Source organism: Chiloscyllium punctatum, chromosome 38, assembly GCF_047496795.1.
Source record: "Chiloscyllium punctatum isolate Juve2018m chromosome 38, sChiPun1.3, whole genome shotgun sequence".
Classification (NCBI taxonomy): Eukaryota; Metazoa; Chordata; class Chondrichthyes; order Orectolobiformes; family Hemiscylliidae; genus Chiloscyllium; species Chiloscyllium punctatum.
This window is the reverse complement of record NC_092776.1, coordinates 30,985,446-30,994,806: the sequence shown is the minus strand read 5'-3', so window position 1 is coordinate 30,994,806 and position 9,361 is coordinate 30,985,446. Positions and strand designations below refer to the sequence as shown.

Here is a 9,361-nt window from a genome sequence, read left to right as displayed (position 1 = left end):
CTAAACCTTTCGTATCCATGTACCCAACACATGTCTTTAAAATGTTGTTATTGTACCTGCCTCCATCACCACCTCTGGCAACCCGTTCCATACACATATACACTCTGCATGAAAAAGTTGCCCTTCAGGTCCCTTTTGAACATGTCCCCTCACACCTAACCTATGCCCTCACGTTTTGGACTCTCCTACTTTGGGAAAATGACCTTGGCTATTCACCCTGCCTATGTCCCTCATAATTTTATACAAACCTTTATAAGGTCACTCCTCAGCATCTGAATAGCCCCAGACTATAGCTCAAACCCTGGCAACATCCTTGTAATTATTTCCTGAACCCTTTCAAGTTTAACAACATCTTTTTACAGTATCTGTGATCTAGTGGTATCTACAGCAATGTGAATCAGATGCCTGTTGTACAGTTATACTGGAGTCCTGTGAGCTGGCTGTACTGATGTCTGGGGGACTCTGCCTCCACTGTAGTGACGTCTGAAAGATTGTGATCTGCCTGTAATGATGTCTGGGCAACTGTGAGCCAGCTGTAATGTTGTCTGGGGGACTGGGCGCTGACTGTAGTGATGTCTGAAGATCTGAGAGCTGGCTGTAGTTTTGTCTGGAGGACAGATAGCTAGCTGGCTGTAGTTATGTCTGGAGGTGTATGAGCTGACGGTAGCAGTGTCGGGGGGATCAGGCTGTGTGTTCTTGCTCGGCTGGGAGGAGGGTTTGTGATTGGACTGGTTGCTGCTGCTCTGTCGCCTGTGGGTTTGCTGCTGAGTCTGTGACTGGAGCTCGCTGCTGACTGACTGCACAGTGGCCGGATACTCGTGTTCACTTTCTCAGCCAGGAGCAGAGGAGAGAACCTTTCACCGCAAGTTGGGACATTAAGAAAAAAGGAGGGGGAAAATCAAGCGACAGAGAGAGAGGGAGAGAAAACACGGAGGAATACGAAGAGAAGCAGCGAGTGAACTCTGTGTTGAGCAGGAAGGTTTGTTGTGGCGATGAGTTGAAGAGCCCGGAGGTGAAGGACCTTAACTAAGAGAGGAGGGAATGTATTAAAGCGAGAAACGGTTCGGTGAGTAAATCTACCGACTTGGATTGAGTTTTGAAGTTGTTTCCTGGAGAGCTCGGGCTGAGGTAAAGCTGGGATCCAGCACTCAAGGGGAAGAGACTGGGACTGAGCCACTGTCTGGAGACTGTGAGCCGGTTGTGGTGATGTCTGGTCTCCCCCGCCGCTTTGTGCAGCTTCCTACCCCCACCCCCCAGTCCCGACTGTCAGCCCCACCGTATAATACAACCAGATCCTGAGAGGAACACACACAACCTATTTGGCCCGTTTAATACGACCAGCCGATCTACTGGGTGTCAGTTTATAAACAGGGATGAGGGAGAATAGGCGCAATCCATGTGGAATAAAGAGAGGGTCATTTTCCTGGCCACCCCCTCCTTATGATCTTAATCTACTTTTCATGTTCATCAAGGTGTGCTGTTATAATGACAAATGTTATCCTTTGCCCCCCTTCAGGATGCTTTTTTTCCCCACTTGCTATTTCACCTAGCTATGATATTCAAGGGTTTGTAAAAAGTGAATGCCAGCCTCAGATTGGTTCACAAAGCTGTGATAGAAGTAGTTGAAATAAAAGCGTCGGTAATCAGACTGAAGAACAGAACTCAGAAGTGATCGACAAACTGCTGTAAGAATCCAGGCTAGATTCTCTCCACCACCGCATTTGCTTCTTTTTAACTTCTTGAAATTCTCAAAAAAAAGTATAATTACAGCCAGTTTCTCATTCTGTAGAATGGTTGCGTCTATTTTTAGTGTTTATCGAAATATTGGTCTCTTACCATAATTTTAACTATTACTTAGTTCAATATTGAAGTTTGTCTGCACATTCAAATATTCTTGCCTAGGCTTTAAAACCTTTCATTTTTTCAAAAAAAAACTTTAAAGTGGATTTGACTGCTATTTTAAATATCTCGGATGCTGTTAAGTTCACACTTTTTAAACTCAAAAGTTTAATGTTTGTAAAGACACTTATAATGCTTCTTCATTGATGTCTGTTTGCTCAGAACTGTGTGCTTGCTGTTGTGTTGATATTCACTTCCCCATTCAATTTTCTTTTTTTTTGCATTCCTCTTCGTGAAGCTCATTACCTTATTGTGCACATGTAGTCCATAAGGTGTGTGGATGCATAAACAGAATGCACATGAAAAGTGGATTTTTTTTGATTAATGAAAACACATGATAGATGATGAGCCATATTAATAATATTTTATAAGAAAACCTCTCTGCTAGTTTTAAAATGCATTCTGGATTAACCATTTTTAAACATGAAAGTAATAATAGGAATAAAGCAATTTGTTTTCTTGTTAAAAGTTTAACTTTGAAAGATAGTGAAACAATTACTCATGTGAGTCAGCTGATTATTTGGTTCATTTGTGGAAGTTACTGTGACACTTTAACAATTTTCCTTCCAAAAATGTAATTGTGAAACAGATATGAAATTAAGTTAGGTAATTTCTCTAAGTTATGCTGAACAACACACACTTTGGAAACTGTATCCCAGGGAGAATAAATTGTTGTTGCTGTGACAACTGAGAAACAAAATGTATTTCACCCTACTGAGCCTGTAACATTAAGCCGTCTGTGTTAGCCTGTGTATAAAAGTTGGAACCCAGTAAAATCAGGTGAAGTTTCTGTTATGGAAAAAAGATTATATCTCACTCTATCAAAGACTTTTATTTTCTAGTTAGGTACCTGGTTCAACAATACACGCTGTGCAGTTTTTTCTGCCTGTTTTCCAGTCAAATATTAACAGGAGGAGGTGGAGGCATTAGCAGAAAGTATCTACTTTTCTTAAGTGAATTTTGTGTTCTTCAACTTCGGGGATGTTCAGTGCTGACATTTTTAGTTTTGAGCACCCAATGTTTCCATCAATCAAGCAACAAGTAGAAAGTCTCCTGGCCTGTAGTTGAAGAAACTAACTAAATGAGGGAACATGAAGTACAAACTTGCTCCCAGTTTTATAGGCCTACACTAGTACAAAATTATTATTTTTTTAAATGTTGAATAGACATGTGGAATTGTGGCAAGTAGTTATTGTAGTTAGTCTGGTTGGTTGTTCTTCATCAAGATCAATATTTTATAAATTGTGCATGTATGCATTTTTTAAAAATTGCTTTCTCCCCTGATGTTAAATACAGATGATCAGCAGCAGATTGTGACAGTATTGTAGGTTCTAGTCTTCAATCTATTTGTCACAGAGAACATCTGGCGAACTTTAATCACTCTAAGTCATTATCTTACTCAGCTCCTCCATCGATGAAACATTTACTTGTATTCTGTCATCATTGGTCTTGATGGCTTTATTGTTTTCATGCTGGTCACCCTTTCTTCTTAAATTCCAATTTCTCCAACCTTGTTGTGCTTACCCTATGTTTATTAATACCTATTCAACCACTGGCTCAGCATTTCATAAAACATTATATTCAATAATATCATGCTTTAAATATATTTTGATGGTTTAGGATTGCTTATGATTACCAATTCTCCTGGATTGTTCTGGAATGTCCTGAAGTTAATGGCCTGCATACTCCTCCAAGTGTCTGAGAGAAAAATCATAGAATCACTAGTGTGGAAGGAGACCATGTGGTATATCAAGTCCATACTGACCCTCCGAATAGGATAACCCCCAGACCCAACCCACTATCCTATCCCACAACCTGCATTAACTAAGGCTAATCCCCCTGACCGACATGTCCCTAGACATGACAGGCAGTCTAATATGGCCAAATCCACATAACCAGCGCATCTTTGGACTCATAGAGGTGTTTGTTTTCCTCCTTTTGGTCTATGCAGACTCAAAGCAGGACCTTGACGTGTTCTGGATTCATTCATGGTTGGAGCATGTGTACTGTAAGTGATATGAAAGCAATATAATGAATGGAGCAGTTTTTGGGATGCAAAGAATTCTGTCACTTGTAGCTGGCATTGTTGATCACCAGCTGCAAAGAGTGTTGTGTCAGATCTACAATGGTAAACATTAGGAGCAAGGCAGCTGGAAGAAGCAAGTCATATAATGATACATCCAGGCATACAGTCCAAGAGAGTTAGAAACACTAATCTTGCCTTTCACCATCTTGTCTGCAAATGTCTTCAACTCTCTGTTCTCCTCCGAGTGCTCTTTCATCTATTTCTGGGTTTTTGTGCCTCTTGCTTTGTTTCTCATTCCCGTACCTGTGATGATGCCACAGCCTTTAGCTAACTTTGTGTGAGTAAATGAAACATCCTCACGAAAGCACTCCATGCCTCTTGCTCCTCACGTATAAGCTTTCTACCTGTCTTTGGCTGCTCATTGTTATTTTGTTCATTTTTAACTCATCAATCTTTGCTCAGAATATTTTGATACAGTGTCCTTAACTTAACAAATGAATAAATTTCTTTTCTTATTCGGAAATAAATAGGAGCCTAGCCCCATTGAGGTAACTTAAACTGAAAATCTGCCACATCATACGCTGAGGCTCAGTTGCTCTCTATTCTTACTGTTCCCATTTGAACTTTTTAGTAAAAACGATGCAAGAAGGAGATAAAGGACTGCAAAAGTTTCTTGAAAAGAGAGTATATACATTTAAGCAACCTGCTTAGACAGTCATGGCAACATGTCCTTATCTTCTGGCTCAGAGGTAGGGACACTACCACTGCACCTTACGGGAATAGACATGACCATCAATCGTGTTTGAAATCTTTGCTTCATGAATTAACATCTTCCATTACATTACCAGTGTAATTTAGACAAACTGTATTAAATTTGTAAGTAATCACAGAAATTTAAGAAATACTTTGCAACTAAGGGACTAATCTCTGTCAAAACAAATATTTTTTGGGAGGTGAGACCAGCTGTGGCAATGATGTAATTAAGGCCTAAGCACTTGAGGCATTTAGGAATCTTAGAAAGATTTATGTCACTGTGTAATCAAGCAAAATAGTTTTTGTTACATTTTTAATGAAGGCTGTATACTTTTACAGTTTTATGTATAATATTTCCCTGAACAGACACTGGTCCGCATCAGTCAGTTTTCTTTCTTGATTCAGATTCTATGGACTAGCTGAGTAGCTCTTTTGGGAGCTGGCACAGATGCGATTGTGGAATTGCCTTCCTGTGTATTATAGAATTCTCAAATTTTATGAAATCTTCCTCCAATGCTACCTATCTAACTCCAATCTATACAATTTTCATCACTCAGAACTAGCTGCAATACCTTCCAGTTGGAAGTCTGAGATGTTTGGATTGAGCACTCCATCAGTGACTGTTAATGATACACTGGGACTTTCAAGAGTTGGAAATCCAGCTGGTCATGCCAATTATGTCATGACATTACATTTGAAAATCTTTTTTTGTCTGCATAGTACTCCATCAGGTAATATTGTCTGAAACTAATACAACTCATCAAACACATGTGGCGGCAGAGAGTGGTGGGCAGTCAGAGAATTGTGTCTGCAATTTTGTTTTGGTTGGAGATTGCATTCTGCTATGATGCTGCCCTATTCAGTTTTTCAAAAGAATGTTGGAAATCAGTGATAGCAAAATTCAACATTGAGTTATTATTTCATTCATAATGCAGGAAATAATACATATGTATTTTTACTATATTTAAGCACTGTACATTGCACAGTTAAAGTAGTAATACGCAAGTCCAAATAAAGATGAAAAGATCTGGGACAAGGCCAATGGTCTTGCTGGAGCTGACTCTGCCATTTTCTTCCTGTTTGGAAAATGTGCACAGTAAGGTGAATAATGTTCACATCAAAAGCACTCTTGAAAATGGAGTCTGATAGGCTTCAATAGTGATTAGCATTTAAGGAAGAGAATTTTCTCTGAATTGATTCATTATCTCCCAAAATGTTTTTTTTTCCTTTAAACTTAGTATACGCTTTACTCTCTTCAAATATTTTTATTCTGTTTCCGTCTTTGCGTAGACAAGAGTAAAATCTGCTGCTACTTTATGCAAGTAGTCAAATTTTTCTTTTTAACTTGTACACCATATTTTAACTTGTAGTTTGCTCTTCTCAGTTCTTGGCAGTTTTATGGCTGCCAGTTGCCTCCTGGTGTATCTCTTGTATCAATTAATTTACTGCTCAGGAAAGGATGAACTCATTTCTCTTTAGAATTCTCAAAAACACAGTGATGCAGATGCTAGATGATTGAATGTATTTGAGGCTAAATTAGACAGATCTTTGTTTGGCAAGGTTGTTAAACATTTACAGAGGTGTAGCAGGCTGGCTGTTCAATCCATGATCTTTTCTGAATGACGGAGCAGGCTCAAGAGCTCAAGTGGTCTACTCCTGCTTTTAGAGTTGGGCCGTGGATCAGCCATAATCCTTTTTTGAATGGTGGAGCAGCTTGAGAGGCTGAATGGCCCACTCCTGTTCCTATGTATTCATATATGTGTTCAAGATAGTCAACAAGAAATCAAATAATGAATTCAGAACAGAACTCTCTGCATGGATACTAAGGATAGTGGGCACAGCTGATATCAATGATACAAATGCATTTAAGGAGCAGTTTGGTAAGCATTTACTAAAAGGAGATTGAGGGTTGTGCTGATAGTTAGATGAGGAGGGATACAAGACACTCAAAAGGTGTGAAAATACTGCTTGGGCCAAATGGCCTGTTTCTGCTCTGAATAGTGTGTGAGGTTCTGCACTGAATCTTTGATGTGAACTTCCAGCAGGGAAGTACCCTGATCAGGAGCCAGAATCCTGGTTTATTTTTCTTCATCCTAAAGAGATTGCCAATTGTACCAGTTCCACTGCTACCTCAGCATTGTTTATGGCACACAGTCCTGGATAGTACCTTTAAGCCACCAAGTCTTAAATAGATTTAATGTCTATTTTGGACACTATTGTAGATTCCACTTCTTGTATAGCACTGGGTATCATTAGGGGACATCTCTTTGTTAGATGCTGCCACAAGAAAATGTAAGTTGATGTGATGCAACCAAAATACAAAAACAGCTTAACTATCACTGCATGGAAACTCCAAATATAAAGACCAAGCAGTGTTGGTAAAAGTGAAAGTCAGTGAACTAATTTTGAACCAGTGTGAGAAAATTATCTGCTTATAAAGTCAATATTGGGCCTTGCCTGCTCTTAGGGGAGTGGAACTTTCACCTTCCAGAATCCTGTAGCTTTAAGACAATGTCAAACCTTTGGGCTGGGGTCAAATTTATGGTGGGAGGAAGTGTGCCAGCACATATTCTCATAACTGGACATCCATGTACATAGATTCCAAGAATTTTACAGCTGTACCTTGTTGCTGCAATTTTTTGGTGGATAAAGAAAGCCTAAAAATTAATCTTCAACAAAGAAAATGTGTACCCTTTTAAGTGTTAAAACAATTGTCCTGTCTTTCATCATGATTTTGAATGTTTGACCAATTAAGTTTCTAAGATGATCAGAATAAAAGTTTTACTATATTTTACAGTATAAGTAGAACACAATCATAATTTAATCTACTCCAACACATTCTAAAGTTTATTTTTGATTTGGTTTGCTGATTTATTCATTGCACCAGGGTCATAGTGCAGGAAGGGAAACTGTGCTGGACATTTGCTAACATTCCATTTTTATCTGCTGGAATATTGATGATGGTTGTTTAGCATGAGTATTCTCATAAATCCTTTCAGTCTGTGCTAAATTACATAGCACCCACCATGCTACTCCCCAGTGGTATAGCTGAGATTGGAAATTCACCACATGGCAAATCTTGGGCACATTTTCTCCATTTAGGGCTTTTTAACTTAAAAAGTTTTCCAACAAAAAAAATAACGAATCATATTAGTATGTTAAGCCACAAATGCTGCAGTACTTTTGTGAAAGCATAGCCACAGGGGTTAATAGTAAAGTCTTAATAACATGCTGTGTTCCTTTAAAGTGGTGCACTGGACTGAAAGAGGATGGGTCTGATGTGTATGACATAGGCATGGTGATTTACTTGGTATGATAATTAAAGACTACCACATGTATCCCGGGAATAAATCTTAACTGAGCCACGTTCAAAACTTGTGCAATTCTTATGTCGTACAGTCTCCATTTAAGAATAACTGCCTGGGTGTTGACTGCATATCAAGTTTCTCTATATTTAAATTTGCTATAATAGAAGCTTGCCACTAACGTTTTATAGTAAATAAATACAACACAATGTTTTTCTATTTTTATTCTTCCTTTGGCTATGATAATAGGATCAGTATTGTATAATGATGAAATTGTAGCAATTGGATGATTTTAACTTTGTGCCATTGTTTGACTGGGTGGCTTTGAATAGTAAAGATAAATATTGTAACTGCAGTTATGTTGCTAGTTTGAGTAATGTGAATTTTAGAAATCAAAGAAAATAAGACAATTTCTATTGCAAAGGGCTTTAAGCTACATTTAAAAAAAAATAAAATTGCTTCTAGTTCCTTGAATCACCAGGATGTGGCTTTGTAGTCTGAAATAGCAGACATTTAAACATCTTTGCTATGTAAAATCAGCTTGATCATTGTGGTTTTGTGAACAAGCATTAACTAGGTCAGAGATTTCCAAACTATTGAGAGTGGAGGTGTGAGGAAATTATCAACGGGCTATGGTCAAGCCAACCATAACTCAACAGCATTACAGAAGTCTAAAATTGGCCAGGAGGATTTAACAGTAGAATTTCATATCAATGGTGCTTGCAATTATTTGGAATATAGCTGGCATTAATGGAGCAAAATCCATGATTTATTAGTTCTGATTTTACACAAGTGGCCATAGGATTTGGGGCATTCAGCATGAGCCTTTTTGAAATTTGTTTGATTTATGATGATATGAATTAATTCTACTGTGGCCATTTTGGACTGGTAAAATCATGTCGCAGAGGACCTTGGTAATTATTGTTGCTTATTATTATTGACCAAATAAGACATTCAATCAAAAGGTGCAAAAAGAACCAATAAAGCTGTAGAGACTGAATCAGGTTGATAGTGAATTGTGCCTGGAGACTATTTGTTTATTTTTTTTTCATTGTTGGTTTTGCTGCCAACATGCCTGGTAATGCCAAAAGCAATAACTTTCAGAACACGATGCTCCTTTGGCATCCAGACACATTCAAAATCAAGATAAAATAATTTTATAAAATAATATTCACTTCTAGCAGTTGAGACATGTTGTATTAAGCATGGCTGCTTGGGTGGAAAAACAAGTGAATTTGGACCTATGGTTCCCAAACCTTTTCATCACTGGAATTTTCCTTGTGCTGTGTTCTGTTCTAAACTAGTTGGTAGAGATTAATTGCTTTGATCAGTCAACAACTCTTATTGTCAATTTATCATGCAACTATCATGATGCTGG

The 9,361-nt window shown here is 38.3% G+C and overlaps 1 protein-coding gene across 2 annotated transcripts in view; it reads left to right on the top strand.

Moving 5' to 3' along the window:
• Positions 1–555: 555 nt before the first annotated feature.
• The window catches only part of chst15 (carbohydrate (N-acetylgalactosamine 4-sulfate 6-O) sulfotransferase 15), an 84,118-nt gene continuing 75,312 nt past the window's right edge, over positions 556–9,361 (top strand). Inside the window, exon 1 of one of the 2 annotated variants that reach the window (XM_072557522.1) lies at positions 556–1,066. The gene's annotated coding sequence lies outside the window, so the exon portion shown is untranslated. The remainder of the gene's footprint in view (positions 1,067–9,361) is intronic. The other variant, XM_072557523.1, reaches the window with a different exon arrangement.